This window comes from Cajanus cajan, chromosome 8 (genome assembly GCF_000230855.2).
Source record: "Cajanus cajan strain Asha chromosome 8, NIPB_CcT2T_4, whole genome shotgun sequence".
In the NCBI taxonomy this organism is placed as follows: domain Eukaryota; kingdom Viridiplantae; phylum Streptophyta; class Magnoliopsida; order Fabales; family Fabaceae; genus Cajanus; species Cajanus cajan.
The window spans coordinates 21058964-21076952 of NC_138524.1; the positions used below are offsets into that span (position 1 = coordinate 21058964).

Consider the following 17989-nt stretch of genomic DNA (forward strand, 5'->3'; position numbering starts at 1 on the left):
TACTGGCACATATGCTTGTAATACGAGCGATACCAACTCAACCACTACTTCTTACGTAAGTAAGAAGTATCAAAACAAATAAGCAATCATGAATAGCATCAACTAAGCTATATCATGTCTTTCAGCCAAATTCTGAGAAAACAATACACAAGTAAGCACAACACTAACAACACAAGGGAAACATCATCATTATCCTCATCATAATGCAAAGCATTGTTAGAGTACACACAATTAAATAACAACAAACAAAATCAATCATCATACTAGCATATCAATAAATTCCACAATCAATTCATTCTATCATTCATCTACTAAACAAGCATAGTAGACTCATAACTCACGGCCGATTGGATCGACCTGCTCTGATACCACTAAATGTGACACCCTTACTACCCCAACACATATATAATATAATTTAATTAAGAAGAATAAACTTTCAAAGGGTTCGTAAAAGGGTTCACATAAAACTTCGAAACTGTTCTTTCTTCAATATAAGAACATGATTGAAAAATAAAACTTGAAAGGTAAAATTTAAGTGTTTACAATTTTAAACACATTTATTACAATACCAAATCCATATAAATATTCTGTCCTAGAAATCCTCTGCCCCGATGTCACATTATCAGAGCATTCCCATAATTTAACTGTTGGCATTCTAGATGCCACTCGTAGCCGGATCTTCTTCACCTAAAATATCCACAGTTTATACGGTGAGAAAAGAAAATATCTATATGCAAAGTACATACAAACACATCACAATATAATCTCATCATAATTCATTATTTAATAAAATATATATATATATATATATATATATATATATATATATCAATCATTCATCATCTTCACATCTCAATTCACATTTAACATATCTCATTTCACATACATATCTCAATCTCATTTCACAACATAAGAAAACACAACATATTATCTCATTATAACTAAATATTCATAAATATTTCAACATATCGTATTTCAATCAATCATACATCGTCATCACGTCATAATTCTCAATCACACCAATCATCACAAATCTTGCACTTCACACTATGCCAAGGTCACGCTACCCATTTAACAATCTCAGGCCGTGCTCACCCCTGATATAACACTGTGGCAAGGTCACGTTATCCCTATCCCAGGGCCGTGCTCACCCTTGACATGTTAACCAAGGTCACGATACCCACGTAACAATCCAGAGCCGTGCTCACCCCTGATATAACACTGTGCCAAGGTCACGTTATCCCTATTCCAGGGCCGTGCTCACCCCCGACATGTTAACCAAGGTCACGATACTCATGTAACAATCCAGAGCCGTGCTCACCCCTGATATAACATTGTGCCAAGGTCACGTTATCCCTATTCCAGGGCCGTGCTCACCCCTGACATGTTAACCAAGGTCACGATACTCATGTAACAATCTCGGGCCGTGCTCACCCCTGGTCATAGGTGTGAAGAACCACAATCACATCTCATTCACATCCACATTCACATTCACATCCACATCCACATCCACATCCACATCCACATCCACATCCACATCCACATCCACATCCACATCTCAATTCCACAATATATACACAATCCACACAAAATGGTGATTCACATACCCCTCAAGTAATTCATCATCTAGATCATCAAATAATATAACAATAACATTCATAAACTAATATAACAAACAACAGAATTATCAATTTAATATAATTTTAACGTAAACAGTCAAATCCCCAATTGTTCCAAAACCTAACTCACAGGCACTTTTCTACAATTTCGTTCTCCCTCTAAGATCACATTCTTACAAATTATTAGCATATCTATAATCCTCAACACATACAGAATCTAATGGGATCCTCAATTTCTCAAACAGAAATCATCCAATTTTTCACAACCTAACTTACAGGCACTTTTCTATAATTTCGTTCTCTCTCCCAGAGCATCATTTTCTCAAGTTAAACATATATTCGTAATCCTAAATATATATAGAATCACATAAGATAATTAATCCTCCAAACAGAAATAATTATAAAATTATTCATAACCCTAAGGGCTCTTCCTCTACCCAATTCCCTCATGTAACTCTACATATAAATAATCTCTTTTTCCCTCGTACCTGGATAAATAGGAACTCGGGCAGAACCTCCTCCTCTTTTTCCTTAAACAAGGATCGGAACTAAATCTGGGACAGAACCTCATCCTCTGAGTTCCTCTTGGTCTTCAGAGAGAAGAAAAGGAACGAAAGAGAGAACAGAAGAGAAGAGAGACTGAGAATGAGAGGTGTGTAGAAATGAGAGGATTTGAGGCCTATTTATAGGATTTTTCGCCCACCTACCACTACGGCCCGTTCCAAAATCGGAACGGCCCGTTCTGGGCCCTTCAAACCTACGCAAATTTTTGAACTGGAACGGCCCGTTCCAAAACCAGAACGGCCCGTTCCCAATCCCAGCAGAACGGCCCGTTCTCCCTCCGGAACGACCCGTTCTCCAAACCAGAACGGCCCGTTCTCCCTCTGGAACGGCACGTTCTCCAAACCGGAACGGCCCGTTCTCCCTCCAGAACGGCCCGTTCTGATTCTCAAATTTTGGGCCTTTAACTTATTCCAGAACGGCCCGTTTCACTTTTGAAACGGCCCGTTCTGGGCAACGAATTGGGCCTACGGCTTATTGAAAATTGGGTTATTACAGACTTCCTCACGATTTTCGCTTTGACATGTCGAGGGATTTCTTCTGTGGGGAGTTTGTTAACTTAGCGCAAATCCCCTCCAATGAACAGCCTGATGTCGAGGCCCCTGTTCCTCACCAAGCGGGGCTGATTGGTGAGGAAGAGACGGTGTTTGAGGAGGAGGATCCCGAGGAGGAAGGGCAGGTCAATGAAGAGCTCGACGTGGATTCTTGATTTTGATATTTTTTTTATTTCGGGCCGATAGAGTCCCCCTTTCTAGGTTGTATCTTAGGCCGATAGAGCCCTCTAATGAACTTTCGTTTTCAATCTTTTGCTAATTAATACTAGGTTTACAGATGAATTGTCGCTTTTTTGAGAGGGAAAATTTAAATTAAATTGCACAAACTAAACCGCATCCTTGGCCGAGAGGAATCTCGGTAGGGAAAACTTATAATGACTTTAAGTCGCATCCTTGGCCGAGAGGGATCTCGAGAAGGAAGACTTGTAATAAATAACTTAAGCCACATCCTTGGCCGAGAGGAATCTCGGGAGGGAAAACTTGTAATAAATAACTTAAGCCGCATCCTTGGCCGAGAGGAATCTCGGGAGGGAAGACTTGAAATAATTTTTTGAATGAACTGAATATTCGTGAACTGTGTATTTTCATTGATGAAGTGATGCCTCGTTAAAAACTTTGCCGGCCAAAAACCCTTTTTCATGATTTTATAAGGGGAAAAGAGACTGGTTCAAGGAAAAGAGTGCATCATAATACATTTACATTGAATGCAGATATAAAATTTATTCTAACTGTAGTATGTCTTCAAATGGGTGGAATTCCATGTTTGTGGAATGACCTTACTGGATAATTCTTCAAGTTTGTATGCTTCATTGTTGAAAGCATGCCTAACACGGAACGGACCGTCCCAATTTGTCGACAATTTTCCTTTTATGGGGTTTTGGTGTGTCGAGCCGGTCGCTCGCCAAACAAGGTCGCCTTCAAGGAAGGTACTCGGCTTCAAGTTGGAATTAAAGCAACGCGTCATTCGTTGCTTGCATGCTTCGACTATAACTTGTGCGTTCGTGCAGACTTCATCTAGGACGTCCAGCTCGGCGCGGAGGTAGTTGTCATTATATTTTTCGTGGAAATGCACTCGGCAGAATGATGGTTCTCCAACTTCCACCGGAATCATAGCGTTTGATCCGTATACTAGGGGAAAAGGGGTTTCTTTAGTACTCGACTGGGGTGTGCACCGATAAGCCCATAACACCTTAAGTAACTCTTCAACCCAAGCTCCTCTCGTGCTGCCAAGTCTCTTTTTTAATTCGGTCAAGATCACTTTGTTAGTGGCTTCGGCCTATCCGTTGGATTGAGGGTGCTCGACAAATGTAAATCTGTGTCGGATGCCGAGGTTCGAGAGGATGGTATTGAACTTCTAATCAGTGAATTGGAGCCTGTTGTCCGAGATGATAGCATACAGAATGCCGAGGCAAGTGACCATGTTCTTCCAGACGAACTTCTTAACATTGGTGGCCATGATGGAAGCAAGTGGTTTGGCCTCGATCCATTTAGTGAAGTAATCCACGGCTACCAAAAGAAACTTGCATTGGCCCTTGGCGAGCGGGAACGTGCCGAGTATGTTGATGCCCCACAAAGAAAACGGCCAAGGGGAACTGGTGCTGTGCAGCTCTTCGACTGAGGCGTGTATGAGGTTACCGTGTTGTTGGCATTGTAGGCACTTCTTCACAAATTTGGCACAGTCAGTTTTTAGGGTCGACCAATAGTAACCAGCTCTCAAGACCTTGGTTGCCAAAGTTATGCTTCCTAAGTGTGATCCACAAACGCCCTCATATATAGGAGGGTTCAAACGACACCGGTGTAACTTTTACTAAGTATTACACCGCTCAATAACTTTATATTAAATGTGAATTTTTTAAATACAACCGTTAGATTGAAAGTTCATATCTCTTAGATCATATATATCAAATTTTGTTAAAATTGAACAACAATTTGAAGGTAATCAAAATGTTCATATTTTAGTATATTTTGAAATGTATATATTACATCAATTTTTTTTATGAGAATGAAGTATCAAATCATCTTAGATTAATATAAAATTTGATATATATGATCTAAGAGATATGAATTTTCAATCTAACGGTTGGATTTTCAAAATTCACATTTAATATAAAGTTATTGAACGGTGTAATACTTAGTAAAAGTTACACCGGTATCGTTTGAACCCTCCTTATATATATATATATATAGAGGAGGGTTCAAACGACACCGGTGTAAATTTTACTAAGTGTTACACCGCTTAATAACTTTATATTAAATGTGAATTTTAAAAATCTAACCGTTGGATTGAAAGTTCATATCTATTAGATCATATATGTCAAATTTTGTTAAAATTGAACAACAACTTGAAGGTAATCAAAGTGTTTATATTTTAGTATATTTTAAAATAAATATATTACGTCAATTTTATTTTATGCGAATGAAGTATCAAATCATCTTGGATTAATATAAAATTTTGTATATGTGATCTAAGATATATATATATATATATATATATATATATATTCCTACTACTACAAACGCTTGCAGATGAAATCCAATGAATATTAAACTCTTTCAGGTGGGGTTTGAATCTCACATGAAGAGGGATAAACTGCTTGAAGCAAGAGAAATTTACTATATCAAGAAGGAAGAAAGAGGGATGGAAATTTGGGACAATTATGGATTTAATCTTGTCATGATAGGGAAACAAGAGGTTGAAAGCTGATAATTGATTCTAGGAGTAACAATAGACTGAAGAAACTCAAAAATAATATAAACTCAATTCGATAATTAATTTGTTAAATTTGATTTATGAAAAAAAATAAATTAAATTTAAATAAAATTAAGTTTGATAAATATATGAAAAAAATTTAAATTATATATAATTCTATTTGTTTAACTTATGATAATAATTATTAATAATAATAAGCGGACACTTAAAAATTTCTTGGCTATAAATTGAATTTTTTTATTATTTTATGCAAGATGAAGTATTTTTTATTTATATGAACTTGGATTTTAATTATGTTTATTTGAAGTTGTACATAGCTTGTAATCTTGCAAGGATAATATAATAGTTATATGTATTTTCTCTTTTAAACAAAGTTAAACAATCATCTTATAAAAATCTATTATTAAATTAAAATTGAAATGTATAAAATTAAAAAAATTAAATATTTATTTATATGAATTGAGCTAACAAACTAAATTAAATTATTAATAAATTAAAATCGAGTCAAGTTCAAATTAAAAAATAATAATTTATTTTAAACTTGAGTCAAATTGCGAATTAAATTAATATCGATTGAACTTGATACATTTCTAATCCTAATGACGACCCTAATGCTATCATTACCAAAGTTCTCAAAGCTAGATAGATATTTACCATAGAAGAGTTCTTAGAGGCAAGTGTGGACCATAATTCACGTTTCACATGACCCAGCATCATGCATTCTCATGTATTGGTAAAAGAGGGAGCTCATGTGGAGATAGTGCTAAGGGGAGTAATCATTACCTGAGGGTAAGGTCACTGATCAATCATGAGAATAGCTACCGGAACCTTGATCACATCACTTTCCTGCAGTGCAGGGGAAGAGGATTTAGCATCTATTTTAAATTTATTTCATATAAATTTAACTAAAATAATTTATGATGGAGTTATTTTATATTATTTGTCTGAAGGGATATTTTATGAGAGTTATTTTAATAAAATTATTACACAAACATACTCCATAATTATAGATATTGTCCGCTTTGGGCCTTAGCCCTCACGGTTTTACTTTTGGTCATTACTCAAAAGGTCTTTCAATCATTGAAGTATGTTTATGCTATATAAGTTATTATTTTTTATCATATTTTATTAATGTGAAACTTGTTTGTATCCCAACAATCCTCCTCTCAAACAAGGGACCTAACCTTTCATGCAATGGAATCTGTCTTTATATATCACATTATATGTTATGAGTTATGAGGGGTTATGGAATTATTGGTTGTTACCGAATCCAACCTGCAGCTCTGATACCTTTCATGCATATGAGGGGTTATGGAATTATTGGTTATCACCGAATCCAACCTGCGGCTCTGATACCACTGATGGGATTATTTTATGGTATTTGTCTGAAAGAATATTTTATGAGAGTTATTTTTATAATGTTATTACCCAAGCATACTCCGCAATGATAAGATATTGTCCGCTTTGGACCTTAACCCTCACGATTTTGCTTTTGGTCATCACTTAAAAGGCCTTAATCATTGAAGTATATTTATACTATATAAATTGTTATTTTTTATTATATTTTATTAATGTAGGACTTGTTTGTATCCCAATAATTTATAAGATGAATATAGATATATTTGATATTGAATAAAAACAAAAATATGACACAAATTTCATCCTCATCATGAATATAAATGAAAATAAATATAAAGTATTGAAATTTGTATCCTCCTCACCTACCTCTTTGTTGTCATTTTCTACAACAGTAAAGTTGAGAATTGTTTGGCACTTATTCTTCGAGTGCCCACGTGTGGAGCCATATATGCTGGCAATATAACATGGAAATGGGTCCTTTGATTTTAAGGGGAAAATTATAGTAATTTAATATATTTAAATTATTGATTTGTAATAATAGATCAGATTGTGATATATGTATATTTAAATCAAAATACATGTGTTATAATTTGATTTATTTTTATAAAATTTAACGACTTAAATACATTAAATTATCATAATTTTCATATCTTAAAGTTAGAGAATCTTAAATACTTAATTCGGTGTTTGCAGATGTAGGAAGAGAGTTTTTTGAGCTTAATATTTTTTTAAATTATACTTTTAATTTTATATTTATGAGCTATTTTTTTTAAATTATACTTTTGATTTTTTACATTTATAAACTATTTTTTTAAAATTATACTTTTGATTCTTTTATTTTTGTCAATTCATAATTTTGATTATTTTATTTTAAAATATAAATACTCTAGGTACAACCCTTACAACAAAGGTAATAGATGAATATAAGATTATTTCATCTCTTCTATACGTAATGTAATTAATCATGAAAGTACAAGTAATCTACAAAGAAATATATACAAAATTTACAATAAATATTTCTTTATAATTTTATGCTTTGTGTATTTCAGTATGTTTCTCTATACATGTTCAAATTAAGAATGAACTATATTTATACAAATTAAATTAAAAATGCTTTAGGAAGTTACTGATCAACAAATGATGATCATAATTAGGACCAAATTAGTAATGATTACATTATAAGAAACAGTTTAATTATACTTTTTTATACTTAAGGACTAAATTGAGAATCAAAACAACAAATATAATGACTAAATTATATATTTAACAAAAATAAAAATAAAAATCACAACACACTTTTATATCATTGAAGGAAACATAGTACGTCTATTCAAATTTTTTCTTCTAAAAGCATTTTTTAATAAAATGCATTTTTTTTTTTATACTTTTTTATGTGTTTATCTATTTTTTTTATAATATGTAACTTCTATTTTTCTGCTTATTTTAAGAAAAAAATTGCTAACGTCTTCTTAAGAATTCTTTTTTATTTTTTTAATAAATATTTGTTTAAAATATTTTTAAAAAATTTAATCAAATAGACCTATATATATTATGAGTCTATTTGTTTAATATAATTTTTTTATCATATTATTTATTTATATTTGAACTTGATTTAATTAATATGAAATGATATCGAATAAATGTTATATTTTAACATAATATATTGATATTAATATTATGTATAATTAAATTGTAAAATAAAAAATTAAAATTAAAATAAAATATATTTTATAATATATATTTAAATAGATAATATCATTATAAATATAATATCATGTTATATAAAATATTATTTATTAAATAAATTATGTTTTAGGTTAAATATATAATTTAATTTTTTAATGTGTCGTAGATTCTCAATTTGGTCCCCATACATAAAAACTTATTAAGTCAATCTTAAAAATTAATAAAAGTTACTGATTTGATACTTGACTCTGTTAGCTCTATATATTAGATATTGTTAGTTTAATCTTTATACATGTAATGCACTCTTAATTTCATCCCTATACATGTAATACATACTTAGTTTGATTCTAATATCAAATTAAGAATATATTATTATGTATATAGGAATCAAATTTAAAATGTGCTACAGACACACAAAGACATATGTAAGGTTCAAATTAAAAATATGTAAGAGAGTTAGCGATATCATGATCAAATAAATAACATTTACACATACAAAGATTGATTTGATAAATTTTTACACATAAAAATCAAGTTGAGAATCCACAAAACACACACACATATATATATATATATATATATATATATATATATATATATATATACTAAATTATATGTATAATCTTACCTTTAATATTAATGGACAATTGTTCTAAAACGAAGTTTTTTTAAAAGAATGAGAGACATTAATAAAACTGGGTTAGAATGACCTAGAAAATAATCCAAATTTGTCCTAAAAACGTCATCAAATTTTAAAATCCAAAATCGTCCAATCTTTTTCGTCACCCTCTTTGTGCAACTCCCTTAAGCAAAGTTTAAGAACAAGCAGTTTAAGCTCTGTTGCGTTGTATAGGCTCACCAGAAAGTCTTTTAAAGGAGAAATATAAGTGTTTCTTTGATCAAAAAGGTGTAATCCCAACTAAAAACAATATTATTTTTAATTTGTATATAAAATAAAAATGATTGGAAGAGTAGATATATATATATAATTCATCATGTAACGTAGTAGGTTATTTCAGAAGGTCCAGAAGTTCAATATGGGTGATTTAGTAGTCCAGAATGGGTCGTTCCCAATCTGGAACGGGCCGTTCCAAACTACTAAATTGACCATTAAATCGTAGTTGAGAACGGGCCGTTCTGGAGGAAGTACAGGGCGTTCTGGAGGGAGAACGGGCCGTTCTGGATGAATCCTAGAACGGGCCGTTCTGCATGTGATTTTTGTATGTGATGAAGGGGTGCAGAACGGCCCGTTCTGGATTTGAAACAGGTTGTTCTGCCCACTCTTGAACTTCTATAAATAGGGGTTGTGTGATTGAGGAGAAAGTGAAGTTTTTAGAGAGAAGTTTTAGAGAGAAGGACTCTGGGTCTGTGAGCTCCTTTCTCTCCCAAATTTCTCTGTATGATTCCTTTTCTCCTTTAGATCACTAATGCCTTCTGTCTTTTCTTGAAATTCATATTAGGAAGCTTGCTTTGGGAGGATTGAAGTTTCAGGTTAGGCTTCGGAAGGGAATTCTATTTCTTCTCAGTTATTGGCTATTTTGAGCCAATCTTCAGGTGAGGAAAGCTAGAATGTTTGTTTTTTAAGTTGCATGTGAGTTTAGAAACTTAATTGATGCATGAAAGTGAGGATCCATGGCTGGATCGGAGAATTCGCTCATTTTTCGAGGTTTTGGGAAAAATGGGGTTTTTGGTGAATTTGATGCATCAGATGGGTGCATGTTGATTTTGAGTTTGTTTTGTGTTGCATGGAGCCTATGCATTGTGTTTTTGTGTTTGCATATGGTTGGATTTGTTAGTTTAGATGAGAGTTTTGAACTCTCTGACTCGGATTAGGCTAGGCGCAGGTTGAGCGCGCCAGGCGTGGAAGAGCTTAGGGCTCTCGGGTTGGATGTTGGGTCAGGTATGATTTGGTTGCGTCAGGCATGGAGACTCTTAGGAGTCTCTGTCTCAAGGACACCGAGCGTGAGTTGAATGCGCAGGGCATGAGTATGTATGATATATGATGTATGGTGAGGTGTGATTCATATGTATGCTTTGTGATGATACATATGAATGTTTGAATATGATATGACATGTGTATATGTTCATATGGGTATGTTTATTGATCATAATGGTGGCTAGACCACGTATGATGTATGATGCATTATTGCATGTGATGCCTTATGGCATGTGTATGATTATTGATCATAATGGTGGGTAGACCATGTATGATGTATGATGCATTATTGCATGTGATGTCTTATGACATGTGTATGATTGTTGATCATGATGGTGGGCAGACCATGTATGAAGTGTGATGCATAATTGCATGTGATGCCTTATGCCATGAGTCTCTAGCCTAGGACTTGAGGAGAGGAAAAATATTTTCGAAGTGGAAGAGCTCACATAGAGTCTCTTGAGAGTGGTGCTTGGATAGGTCACTAATATATGAGAGTGGTGCTCAAGTAGGCCACTGGATTTGGGAGAGTGGTGCTCAGGTAGCCCACTGGGTTGGGTGAGTCTCCTCTAAGTCCTTAGCTAGTGTTGGAGTGGGGTATGAGGTCGAGGGTTATTCCCTTAACCAAGTAGTCGGGAAGGTGCGTGGATCCTTGCAGATAGTCGGTGGGCGAACTCCACAATTGACTTGGTTATGCATGCCAAGGTCGTGGTAAGCTCGTACCCAGCTGTGTTATACCTGACGGTGGATCTGGACTTCTAATTGTGTAAGTGACATCATCCAAGTAAACCCGAGTGAGGATTATATCTTGTTTAGCTATGACCGAGCGGGCGCATTGGGCGTGAAAACGGTTGGGGTGGTTTCGGTAGGATGGAATGTCACTTATACAGCTCTATTGTTAGGGAGATCTCATAGGTGTATGCGTGACGACGCATTAGATGATTGATATGCATTGGTATCTGTCATGAGATGCATTTATTGCATGATTATTAATATGATGAAGTGTGGTGTTTGACTTCATGATTGGTGGATTGTATTTTATGCCTAAGTAGTATTGGATAGAGTGTGTGTGGTGTGACTCTATGAATATGATTGATAGTTGGATGATTGTGTAGTATAGATTATTGTTCTATACTTGTATGACTGATTTTGAACTCTAGCTTACCCTTTTGTTTACTTGTGGATGGACTACGATGATCATACTTGGTATGGGAGCAGGTTAGGGATAGCTTGGAGTTGAGGTGACCGCTGCGAGACGGGGAGTTTGATCCTCATGTTAGAGTTACCATTTTGGGTAACGGTTTTTTCTGTGCTTGACCGGCACTGGGGAATATTATTTTCATTCTTATTTATACCTGTATGTATGAGTTATCCAGCTTAATATTTCTCTTAGTTCACTAGTAGTAGTGCGATTCCACTAAGTGTAGAGATCTTGCCGGGTCGTTACACTTTTATGGTATCAGAGCCGATCGAGTCTTTTGGATACTCTATGGGGAGTGACCCTTCTAGGTTTCTGTTGTGTCATATCTCTGATATGTGTTAGTGTTGGTGAGTTGTGGTGGTGAAGTGTTAGTAAAAGAATGTTTGAATTCTTTTAGTGGTGAGGCCTCAGTTTGATCATGTGACACCCTTACTACCCCAACACATATACTGTAACTTTACAAATAAATGTTTAAAAAAAAGTAAAAGGGTTCACATGAGAAACTTCAAAAATGGTTCTTCAATAACCACAATAATAAAGATTTAGAAAATGAAACACAAAAGTTTACAAATTGTTTTCAAAATGATATTTACAATTTCAAATCCATATAAAAATTATGTTCTAAAAGTCCTCTACCCCGATGTCACAATATCAGAGCATATCCCTAATTTAACTGTTGGCATTCTAGATGCCACTCGCAGCCGGATCTTCCTCACCTAAAACATCCACAAAATTGTATGGTGAGAAAAGAAAACATCTATATGTAAAGTATATACAAACACACAACATATCATCTCATTATAACTCGATACTCAACGAATTATTTATAAACATTTCAATGTATCATAATTTTATCAATCGTGCATCATCATCACGTCACAATTCGCAATCACCACAATCATCACAAATCTTGCAATCAACCCTATGTCAAGGTCACGCCTATAGCATCTCTTGCCCAAGGTCGTGCCACCCCCGACATAAGTATTAATTACCTCACACATCCCACACCATGCCAGGGGTACGCTCGTCCTTGTAGCATCACTTACCCAAGGTTCGTATCATCCCTGGTCATTAGTGCGAGGAACCACAATCACATCACAGTCACATCACAATCACATCACAATCAATTCATAACAATCCACATAAATCTTACAATTAACATTATGCCAAGGCCACGCCACAACTGACATAAGTGATACGGGTTAATTGTCTCACTCATCCCACACCATGTCAGGGTCACGCCCTCCCTGTAGCATCACTTACCCAGGGGTCGTTCCATCCCTAGTCATTGATGTGAGGAACCACAATCACATCACAATCCACAAAATCTCTTGCAATTAACCCTATGCCAGGGCTGCCATATTTGACATAAGTGATACGTGTTAATCGTCTTACTCATCCCACACCATGCCAGGGTCACGCCCTCCCTGTAACATCACTTACCCAGGGGTCGTGCCATCCCTGGTCATTGATGTGAGGCACCACAATCACAATCATAATCACATCCATACAACATCTCATTTCATAACTCAATTTCATATCACATACACAATTCCATATACACAATAGATAAGTCTAACAAAATAAGGGTTTACACACCCCTCAAGCAATTCACATCTAGATCATCAATTTTTAACAAGTAATATAACAATAACATTCATAAATTAATATAATAATCAACGGAATTACCAATTTAATATAATTTCAACATAACGGTAAAACCCCCAATTGTTCCAAAACCTAGCTCACAGGCACTTTTCTACAGTTTCGTTCTCCCTCTCAGATCATCATTCTTACAAATTAAATATATATTTCTAATCCTCAACATATACAGAATCTAATGGGATGATCAATTCCTTAAATAGAAATAATCCAATTTTTCCAAAACCTAACCTACAGGCACTTTTCTATAATTTCGTTCTCTCTCCCAGAGCATCATTTTCACAAATTAATCATATATTCATAGTCCTAAATACATACAGAATCACATAAGACCAATAATTCTCCAAACAGAAATAATTATAAAATTATTCATAATCCTCTTCTACCCAATTCCCTCATGTAACTTTGCATACAAATAATCTCATTTTCCCCCGTACCTGGATAAATAGAAGTTGAACTAAAACAGGGATCTTTTGGTCTCCTCCTCTAAGTGCCCCTTGGTCTTCAGAGAGAAGAAGAGGAAAAGAAGAGAGAACAAAAGATAATAGGAAGAGATAATGAAAGATGTGTGAAAATGACAGGTGAGGGGCGCTATTTATAGGATTTCAAGCTCACCTACCGGAACGGCCCGTTCCAAAAGTGGAACGGCTGTTCTAGACCCCTCGAAACTACGCAAAATTCTCAACTGGAATGGCCCGTTCCAAAACCAGAATGACCCGTTCTCAATCCCAACAGAACGGCCCGTTCTCCCACTAGAACGACCCGTTCTCCCACCAGAACGGCCCGTTCTCCAAACCAAAACGGTCCGTTCTGCTTCTCCAATTTTGGGCATTTTTCTCCTTCCAGAACGGCCCGTTTCACTTTTGAAACGACCTGTTCCGGGCAATCAATTAGGTCTCTGGCCTAGCGATTTTGGGCTGTTACAATACTCTCCTCCTTTATGAAATTTCGTCCCCGAAATTTTTGCAATGGTAGACTCTTCGCTTCTTACTTTCTAATTCTTATGCAACCTCACTACCTTATTGATGTACAACTCTATCAATTTCACCAAAAGATATCTAAGGGAAAAACAAGTAAACTTGGCGAGCCTATCCACTAAAACACAAATAGAATCAACCTCTTAAGCGTCTCAGACAAACCTACAATTAAGGCCTATCCACTCATCATCTTACTTCCAAAATGGGACGTCTAAGTGCTACAAAAATTCCAAGACTTCTAGCATACTAAACGAGTATACATTTCTCTACTCCTCTCTTCACCTTAGGCCACCATGCTTCCGCTGCACTACTCTGATACATCCTCCTAAGGTCCCGATACATCTCATTAGCTCCTAAATATATGTTAAGAGTACTGTTATGTCCTTCTTCTAAAATCATCTTTCTTAATTCAAGGTTACTACACACCTAAGTTTGTTCTTGCACCTCAAAACAACTTCGATTTATACTCAGAAATGGTTATCTATACTTCTACCAATCTTCTCCACTTGGTTCCCTAAGAAAGGATTTGACTCCTAGGCTTCTCTAATCTCATCCATTAATTCACTAGTCACTTTCAACATAATCAATTCAATGCTCCTAAGGATAATCCCACACACCAAGCATAAGTCTTTAAATTCTTCAATCAAATCCAACCCTTAAATCATCAAAAATGATATATCAGAGGTCATCATAATCAAGGCATCTGCCACAATATTGGTTTTACTTCTGTGATCATTTCTAAAGATCAAGCACCTAAGCGTAAGTACACTCGGTATTCATATCAGATCTCTAATTTCACCACTCCATCTACACCCAAGTCAAACTCTTATCCATCACCTTATCCTATAGCCTTATATCTTGTCACCAAAATGAATTAACTAATTATGCTTCTCCAATTTCCTTCAACAATACATTCGTTACTCAAGTCATACTTAGTCTCAGACTACTAAAGGTAACCTTATAAGCCCAACTTAAGTCTCTAATTTGAGCCAAAAGGATTCATCTCTCTAATCATAAGGGATGATAAATATAAAGGTTTTCTACACAAAACATCGGTCACCACAATGGCTTTACTCAATTAACAACTAAGTTTGAAATATTAGTCCTCCAGAAATTAAACTATCTCTTTTGTCACATAATTAACTACTTCAGTCAACAGATAATTAAGGCTCTAACAATCAATAAATACCTCAAGCTTAGAATCATATAGGCAGTGTCTCTAAGTGTCTCTAATTATTACAACTGCTAACTTAAAATCATAGGTAAGGTAATTCCTCTCATGAATTTTCAATTACCTAGACACATAATCTACTACCCTTCCTTCTTGCATCCATACTCCAACCTACCCATCTTAGAAGTATCACTATATACCACATAATACTTACTAAAATACGGTAGTATTAACACTAGTCAATCTTTCCTTAAGAGTTTGAAAACTACTCTCACATTTGTTATCCCATACAAAGGCAACTCTTTCCTAGTCAATCCAGTCAAAGGTAATAATAGTAAGCGACCCAGAGAAGTAAGCAACAAAATGCTTTGGGGAGTTAAAAATAAGCATAGGTCCAAGAATTCCCGATATAGATTAACATTTCAAACTACTGCTGAATCCATGGGTAGGCAAGAGACAACCTGGTGAACTGAAACATCTTAATAACCAGAGGAAAAGAAAGCAACAGCGATTCCCGTAGTAGCGACGAGAGAAATGAGAGCAGCCTAAACTGTGAACCGTTATCTTAAAAATTTACTCAATAAATTTCCTATAAACTATCTCAATAAAACTCCTAACCTCACTAATTGACTTTTGGTATCTCCCACTTAAGCACAACTTCTACCATAGGTAGATCTACGTTATATCCGCGCAATAAATTACAAGGCCCAGAATACTCACCTCATACAATCAAAAATCATACTTAGATAATTTAGCCTAAATCTATCTTGGATATATCTTCAGAATTAACTCTAATATGATGATATCACATCTTAAGGTCAATCTTACTAAACACACAACCATTCACTAATTAATCCATAAGGTCATCTATCCTCATATCCACATACATGCATATCAAATCATATTAGAATACCTATTTAAACCTTCATATATACCATTCCTAAGCATGTACGAATCAATCACCATTTACTCCATATAGAACGTACATGAACCAACTTTACCACATAGCATCATATCATCTTAAACAACCTCTCAATAAAAAAAAATAAAAAAAATAAAAAAACTTCAAAACATCATATCCAAATCTTATTTTTATCCTTGCTATGCCTAACAACTCAAAAACATCATGACAGCATATACCTACCTTCAACAACTGTCAAAGAAAAAGACACATAGAGAGTTATACTCATCCAAATGATCTCAAACCTATCTCAAAAGAAAGCTAAGAGAATAAGCTACAATTCTTATGAAGACATAAGATTCCAAAAAAAATCACCTTCTTAGCTAAAAATTTCAAAAACCTCTACAGATATATTTGGCGCTTACAGCTAGACCTTTGATCACCAAAGTAGCTATAACTGGAGTTCTAGACCTCCGTTTTACCTAATTCCAGTTCCATTGGAAAGATAACGTCCAAGGCTACAACGTTTTTGAAGATCATAAAATCTAAATCTGTCAATACGGTACTCATACTGGCACAACAAAACTGCAGCAAAAATATCCTCTACACCAAACTGCAATAGTGTATCAATATATATCTAAGGCCACAAAAATACCTCAACTCTTCCAAACTCACTTTTTTCCACCTCAAATTCATATTCTCATATACAACCTCCTTGGATTCAATCGCTACCACTATAGATTCCAGAAATTCCATTACCCGTAAACTCTCGACAAACCAATGTCTCACCCAAATCTAAGGTCCCAATATTTTCTAGTTGATTAACAAGGCTTTGTCTACTACTACTGGCACATATGCTCGCAACACGAACGATACCACTCAACCACTACTTCTTACATAAGCAAGAAGTATCAAAACAAATAAGCAATCATGAATAGCATCAACTAAGCTATATCATGTATTTTAGCCAAACTATGAGAAAACAATATAAGTGCAAGCACAACACTAACAACGCAAGGGAAACATCATCATCATTATCATTATCTTCATCATAAAGCAAAACATTGTCAGAGTACACACAATTAAATAAACAAAAAACATAGTCGTTAATCATTAGTACATAAATCAGTTCCACAATTCATTTCATCATTCATCTACCAAACAAGCATAGTAGACTCATAACTCACGGCCGATTGGATCGACCTGCTCTGATACCACTAAATGTGACACCCTTACTACCCAACACATATACTGTAACTTTACAAATAAATGTTTAAAAAAAAGTAAAAGGGTTCACATGAGAAACTTCAAAAATCGTTCTTCAATAACCACAATAATAAAGATTTAGAAAATGAAACACAAGAGTTTACAAATTGTTTTCAAAATGATTTACAATTCCAAATCCATATAAAAATTATGTTCTAAAAGTCCTCTGCCCTGATGTCACAATATTAGAACATACCCCTAATTTAACTGTTGGCATTCTAGATGCCACTCGCAACTGGATCTTCCTCACCTAAAACATCCACAAAATTGTACGGTGAGAAAAGAAAACATCTATATGTAAAGTATATACAAACACACAACATATCATCTCATTATAACTCGATACTCAACGAAATATTTATAAACATTTCAATGTATCATAATTT

General features: G+C 34.7%; 1 long non-coding RNA gene across 1 annotated transcript; it reads right to left on the reverse strand.

The window, feature by feature from the left end:
• Positions 1 to 409: 409 nt before the first annotated feature.
• On the reverse strand, positions 410 to 3059 carry LOC145950895 (uncharacterized). The gene is made up of 2 exons (XR_014428726.1): positions 2108 to 3059; positions 410 to 687 (listed from the first exon to the last, which is right to left on the reverse strand). It is a non-coding gene; the product is annotated as an uncharacterized LOC145950895 (long non-coding RNA).
• Between the last annotated feature and the right edge of the window lie 14930 nt (positions 3060 to 17989).